Source organism: Parus major, chromosome 18, assembly GCF_001522545.3.
Source record: "Parus major isolate Abel chromosome 18, Parus_major1.1, whole genome shotgun sequence".
Taxonomy (NCBI): Eukaryota; Metazoa; Chordata; class Aves; order Passeriformes; family Paridae; genus Parus; species Parus major.
The window spans coordinates 1,798,497-1,804,824 of NC_031786.1; the positions used below are offsets into that span (position 1 = coordinate 1,798,497).

The following is a 6,328-nucleotide window of genomic DNA, read 5'->3' on the forward strand; positions in this document are numbered from 1 at the left end:
AAGGGCGGTTGATGCCTTGGGAGCCACCCCTGGCCGTGGCAAAGCAGCCCCTGCTTGCTGTTGTGTCACTCACAATGTGATTGCCATGGCTGGATGCAAATAGAACACAGAATTGATCCTAATTCTGTATTCTGGAATAAAAAACTGCAGTGGGAAGGGAGTTAAAATGATCAATTGGTCCAACTGCAGGCTTTGAAGTGCAGGAAAGCAGGCCAGAGTTAAACCCCAGAGCAAGACAATCAAATTTGGGTGTCTGTGCCTCATCAGTCTGAGCCCAGCAGTGAGAAACTGGCAAAAACTGGGGGAAAAAACAGGCAAAAATTCAGGGGAAGAGAGAGAAATGGTTCAAACAGCCCAGCTAGGGGAGAGTCTAACTACAGACAGCGTTTTTTTGAGCATTTTTGCCCTTATCCAGGGTGAAGGGTCCAGCCCCTTGCCTGTTCTGCTGTGCTGGGAACACCTGGACTGTCCTTTCCCATGATCAGTGACATCCCTGCTCTGAGGGCAGTGACAGGATCATGTGAGGGGTCAAAGGCACCTTTGAACATCAGTAAAACTCTGTGAGTTTGAACTTTCTACCAAAGCCAAGATTAAATCAGAGAAGCGAATCATCTCTCAGCTGCTCCCTCCTCAGGGTGCAGTCATCCCTAACCATCCCAAATTACCAAAAAAAAGCCAGGTATGATGTTTAGTCTTGGTGAGAAGGCAGCTTTCCATTTTGGGCTCCTGATAAACACACAAAAAGAACTGAACTCAGAAATCAAGCAGCATGAAGTCACCCTCAGCAGCCTCCTGCAGACCTATTTTATTTATTCCACTGGAGTGGCGACAAATACGATCTCCCCCTGTGCTGACGGTGGGCAGCCCGCGGGTCAGGCTTAGCACAAAAGCCCAATTTTAGGCAAAGCTCTGTGAGTTTGGTGCCTTGGCTTTGCTGTTGTAAACCATCTGCTCAGCTTCACTCCCAAACACCGGCGCTGGGAATCAATCACGGGCTTGCTTTTGGTTGATCCTTGTTTTGCTCGACTTCTCAGCTTTTAAGACTTCACGGCCCCGGGCTCAGAAGTGCGTGCCAAGAACTGCATCACATCGATAGGAACAAAACCCTGGCAGATTCGAGCCGGCCCTCGAAATCCATTAGTGCCCTCGGAAATTGGGGGGCTGGAAGCGTGGCAGTGGAGAAGGTAGGCTTTGGTTTACATCTGTTGACGTGAGGATCTCAGTTGCACCCGTTCTGAGGGGAACCGCGCGCGGCGATGAGTGAGGGGGTGCTCCGAGGGGGAATGGAAAAATCAGAGCTGGACCCCGCGTGGGAGCAATGCGCCGAGGTGCTGACAGCTTAATGAATAACTTGACTGTTATGACAGTAGGACACCTTGCAGTTCCAAGAGCAAATATTTGAAATCATATGCAATGCAGGAAATGTAGAAATGTATGGGGAGAGTACGCGGCTCGCCCCTATCGCCAACAGATGGGCCGTGTTTTCACTTCAGAAGTTTTCTTCTGTGCAGTCCTGGGTTTCTGGGGGTGAGAGTGAATCCACGGCTTGCAACTGATGACATAAAATGGAGCAGTGTATTAAAATCCCCTTTTTATGGTGGCCATATGGCTCAGGGGTTTTGGTAACAGCTAATTAAGAGATTTGCCTCTCGCCCCCCACCCCCCCAGTAAAGCTCCCTCTCCTCCTCCTGCTGCTCCAAAAGTTCTTGCCAGCCTATGGGAGAAAAAATGGGGGTTAAAGGGTGGATCTTTATGGGTTTAGCTACACAAAAATTAATTAAAATATATATTCTGCTCGTCTGCATTGTCATTTGCTTCGGTGGATTATGGAGGCCAAACCTTTCTTTTGTCTTTGTTTTGTCCTTTGCCTAAAGTAAATTTTAGGGGTGCACATTGAAGTGGGGAGCTCGTGAGGATCTGGAAATTCCAGTTGGTGCCATGGATCAGTTTTGGGGACCTGGAGACTCCCTGCTCCAGGTTTACTTGTGCTGACCCCATCATTCTCCATCATCCCCTATCACAGGTAAACCCAGCAGCCCCCTCCTAGAGAAATGGACTTGATCCCACCAAGAGTTGCTTTTATTCTCTCTTGAGAATGGCTGGGAATTCTAAAAATCCATGGAGTTTGTGACTTTCCTAAATTATCAGTGGGTGATTATTAACTTTTGCACACAGCTCAGATTTTGAACACCACTTTCTCCTTTAAAAGGAACTTCTTGATATGCAAGGAACCTGTTGGGATGTTTTCATTAAGGAATCAATCCCCTCTCCAGCATCCTGTCCTAGGAAATTCTGTTTATTTTTATTTTAGCCATTTGTAGTCTGCATAAGGAACATGATATTTGCTCTGTTTCCAGTAAACAGCTCCTCAGGAGAGCTTTGTTAATGTTATCTATAAAAAAAAAACCAACCCCAACCAACCAAACCACAGAGTTTGGGAGCTGGAGGCAGCTGATTATTTAAAGCAGCTGAAAGAAAAGTCTGATTGACAGGAGGAAAGTTAAATGATGGAACTCCTCTGAAAGTTACGGAATTAATGGGAAGAAACAAGAGTTGGTGATTGTAAACAAATGCTTGAAGGAATTTTCTGCTGATACAACAGAAGGGAATAATTTAGGGGATTGGATTTTGGTTATTGAGTGGAATTGAGAAAAAAAAATAATAATAAAGAGAAATAAATTTATAATAAAGAGAAAGCAGTTAAGAATAAATAGAAACAAATTCATAATAAATCAGTGCATGAGGTTTGAGTAAAGCAAATCTCTCCCTGGTTTAACTTTAATTTCATTTTTGCCCACATCTCCCAGTCCATCTTTTGGGACTCAGCTTTCCAGCCCCACATCCCAGGATTTCCTTGGGGAAGGACAGCTCCAGCCCAAGCATTTCAGGGGAGCCTGGCAAGGTAATTGTGTGCTGCAGCTGTCAGGACTAATCACTCCGTGGAAAACAGGCCCCAGCAGTCGTGGTAGCCCCAGGGCAAGCAAAATATCAATTGGGCTACAAATCAAGAGCGCAGCATCCTCCTGGCCCATGAATCAGGGAAATGAGACGAGCAATTCAAGTGCTAAGTCAACATGGGCTGTGTAAACAGCACTTTGGAGAGGGGATTGCAGGGATTTGCTGCACAAAAGGCAGCTGGAATGGAGAAGGAGAGCACATGGATGTTGGACAAATTAATTGGGGGAAAATAGCCTCAGCTCTGATGCCTTTACAGGAATTCCAGATCTGTTTTGGATCTGTTTTGGTGTCGGTTTTTTAAATGAAAACTTTCATGCCTTGTTTTTGTTCATTTAGTCACAGATCTGAAGCAGGATATAATAATCTAGATTCCACTTGAACTCGATTTTATTCAGACTTTGGTTGTCTTTGAACACAGATTGATTTCCAGAGCGAAAAACCTGGAATCAGCTTTGCAGGGAAGGACTCTCTAACCAGAAAAATCCCTGTGACACTGAGCTGACAGATGAAACTTGGCTTTTTTGCCTTATTTTTTCCCCCACCTTCATCCCAAATTCCCATTTCAGAACGTGAATCCAAACCAGAAAAAAGTTGCAAGGTCAATCCTGGGAATTTCCAGCATCAGAAAGGTGAGGAAAGCAGCAGAGGAGAATTCCCAGCAGGTCCCATGGGATTTATGGTCCTAAAAAGACTAAAAATAAGGAAAATTGGGCAAGGTCAAGATCAGCTTCAGCAGCCTCCCCTGTGAGTTGAGGTGTCTCCAAGCTGTGGGAGCTCCTGCCCTCATCCAGACCTTTTCCAGGGAATTCTGGAGGCAGTGACACAGTCCAGAGGAGGAGGAAGGGTGGGATGGGCCATGTCTGCTGCCACTTTAGAGGGAGATCTTTCTGAGAAGAATTTCATGGAATTCTGGAATGATCTGGGGTGGGATGGACCAGAAAGATCACCCAGTGCCATCCCTGACATGGGCAGGGTCACCTTCCACTGTCCCAGGTTGCTGCAGGCCCTGTCCAGCCTGTCCTTGGGCACTTCCAGGGATCCAGGGGCAGCCCCAGCTGCTCTGGGAATTCCATCCCAGCCCCTCCTCACCCTCACAGGGAAGAATTTTTCTCCAATATCCCATCTATGCCTGTTCCCTGTCTGTGGGAAACCATTCCCTGTGTTCTATCCTTCCAGGCCTTGTAAAAATCCTTCTCCAGCCTCCTTGCAATCCCACTTTAGGCACTGGACACAGAACTGGAGAAAAAAGACACAAAAAACTCAGCCCCCAAACGAATTCCAACCAGAAGCAAGCCAAGAATGACGTTCTGTGCATGAGTGGCTCTGTTCAGGCTGGGGCTGGAGCGCTGAGAGGGGGCAGCTCCAGCCCAAATCTCCTCCTCCAGCTCCATCTGAACCACATCATTCCCTCCCTCCTGTCTGGCTGGCATCAGGGAGTCCCTTTCAAGGCAAATATTGCCCTTCACTCACAGGTCTGAATTGGGAACCCAGCCCATTGCACCGTCTGAAGGAGGTGATACCCGTGAGTTTCCAAAATCCCTGTTTGTAACACACATCAGGCCTCGGAGCACATTCCCCCCCTCACAGCTCTTGATGCCTCAGGGTTTCAGCTTTTGTATTTCCCATCTATTTGTGATCCTGCAGCTCTTCAGTGGATAACTCCAAACTCCACACACAGTGCCAGCTGCTGCTTCCCCATTTGCCTCAGACACAACAATTCCTCTCCAGGCCTGGCAATCAAGGACACCTCACTCAGGCCCCGAGAGATGCAAACAAAAGGGAGTTGGGGGCAGCAAACTTGGGGGAAATGACTTCATTCCCTGGAGCTGGAATTGGGAGATGAACCCCCAAGATGGAAATGGACCCAACTTATAAAAGTGTGAAACCCGTGAGCCCTCATCCATTTTGGGTGGGCTTCATCTGCCTGAAATGTCCCTGAAGGCCCTTCCATCAACAGAACTGCTTTTTATTCCCTTAACTTTGCCTGGCCCCCGGGTTTAGGTAGCCCTGCTCACTCCAAAGCCTCTAATCCTGTTTGACATCCAGAGGGGAATAAAAGTCCCACTGCTCCTAAATGTGACACTCCCAACATGTCACAGACCCTGCTTGTGAGGGCTGCCCAGCTCATCTCAGCCCTGGACACCAGTTTGGGCTCATCAGGTGAAGATTTAAATCACCCAAACATCCCCATCCTCCCAACCAAAGATGGAAATGAGGGATTTCTCCCATCCCAAAATGATAGGAGAAATACATGGCTTTTAAAGATTGGACCTACTTGAGATGGAGAACAGGCTCAAAACTGAGCTTTAGTCTGGAGTTAGAATAAGTGGATGTTTCTGGAAGAAAAGGGAAATATTGTGGTGTTGAGATAATAAAGATATTGACTGAGATCACTTTGGAAAAGACTCAGACTTCAATAGCACAGGGAAGCTTCAGAGGGGACATTTTGTAGTCAGGGTGCCTAAAAATGGGCAACCTGGGCCAGGGCCTCACCACCCTCACAGGAAAAAAACAGAAAAAGTTTTTAATGTGTGATGGAAATAAAATATAATTATTATTAGTTCAATTTATTTAAAAATTCAAGTTCTTTCTTTTTTTATTCCTTCATTGCTCTGGCCTTTGCGGGGAGACACTCAAATTTACCAGAACACCCAAGTGTTTGAAATGCACTTCCAAAACCGAGGATTTCATGTGGAAAAGAGCATTCTGGTGATGTTTCTATTGAGCCTGGCTTACAAACATTTCCTCTGTGAAACGCAGGGCGCCTCGAAAACGACAAAAGAAGGAAGACAACGTGTGCTCGGACCGATCGGCGCAAATCCCCGCGGAGACCTTGGAAACCCGAACCGGCCGGAAGTAACAACCCCAAAAGCAGGATGGAAGAAGATGTCAAGCAAATCTCATCTGTATCAGAGGGGAGGGAGCCACGAGGTTACTCCAAGCTCCGGGAGCGGCTCCAGCTCTCCGTGCCCCCTTCCCTCTCCCCTGGAACAGAGCAGAGCTTATCGCTGCCAGTGTCTCTCTGGAGATGCCCACCCGCGCTCCCGGCGGGGCAGGCAGAGGGGGGCACAGCCCGTTTTTGTCTCAGCAGGTATCAGTTTGGGGCTTGTCTTATCTGCCACCCGCGCCAGGTCCCCGCGAGGGCTCTCCCGGCGGAGCGCTGATAACGGGAATCCATGAATCGCCCTTTTCAGCCCCGCGCGCCGTGGGCAGCCAAGCTTTATCTGCAGCCTTAAGGAAGGAAAAGCAGAAACCAGCTAAAAGCCTTTCTTTCCCTCCTGTCCTCTGATGTTCTGGAAGGCACTTTGGGAGATTAATATTGCGGCGGGGCCCTCCTCCTCCTTCCCCTATCCCCCAAAATCCCCGTTGT

At 47.8% G+C, this 6,328-nt stretch overlaps 1 long non-coding RNA gene across 2 annotated transcripts; it reads left to right on the top strand.

Moving 5' to 3' along the window:
• The first annotated feature begins 61 nt into the window (after positions 1–61).
• LOC107212368 lies at positions 62–5,805 on the top strand. Of its 2 annotated transcripts, XR_001524439.2 has the most exons (4): positions 62–679; positions 1,035–1,184; positions 1,875–2,023; positions 5,719–5,805. It is a non-coding gene; the product is annotated as an uncharacterized LOC107212368 (long non-coding RNA). The 2 variants fall into 2 exon arrangements; XR_004499798.1 differs by lacking the exon at positions 62–679 and having other exon boundaries at positions 686–1,184.
• Positions 5,806–6,328: the final 523 nt, after the last annotated feature.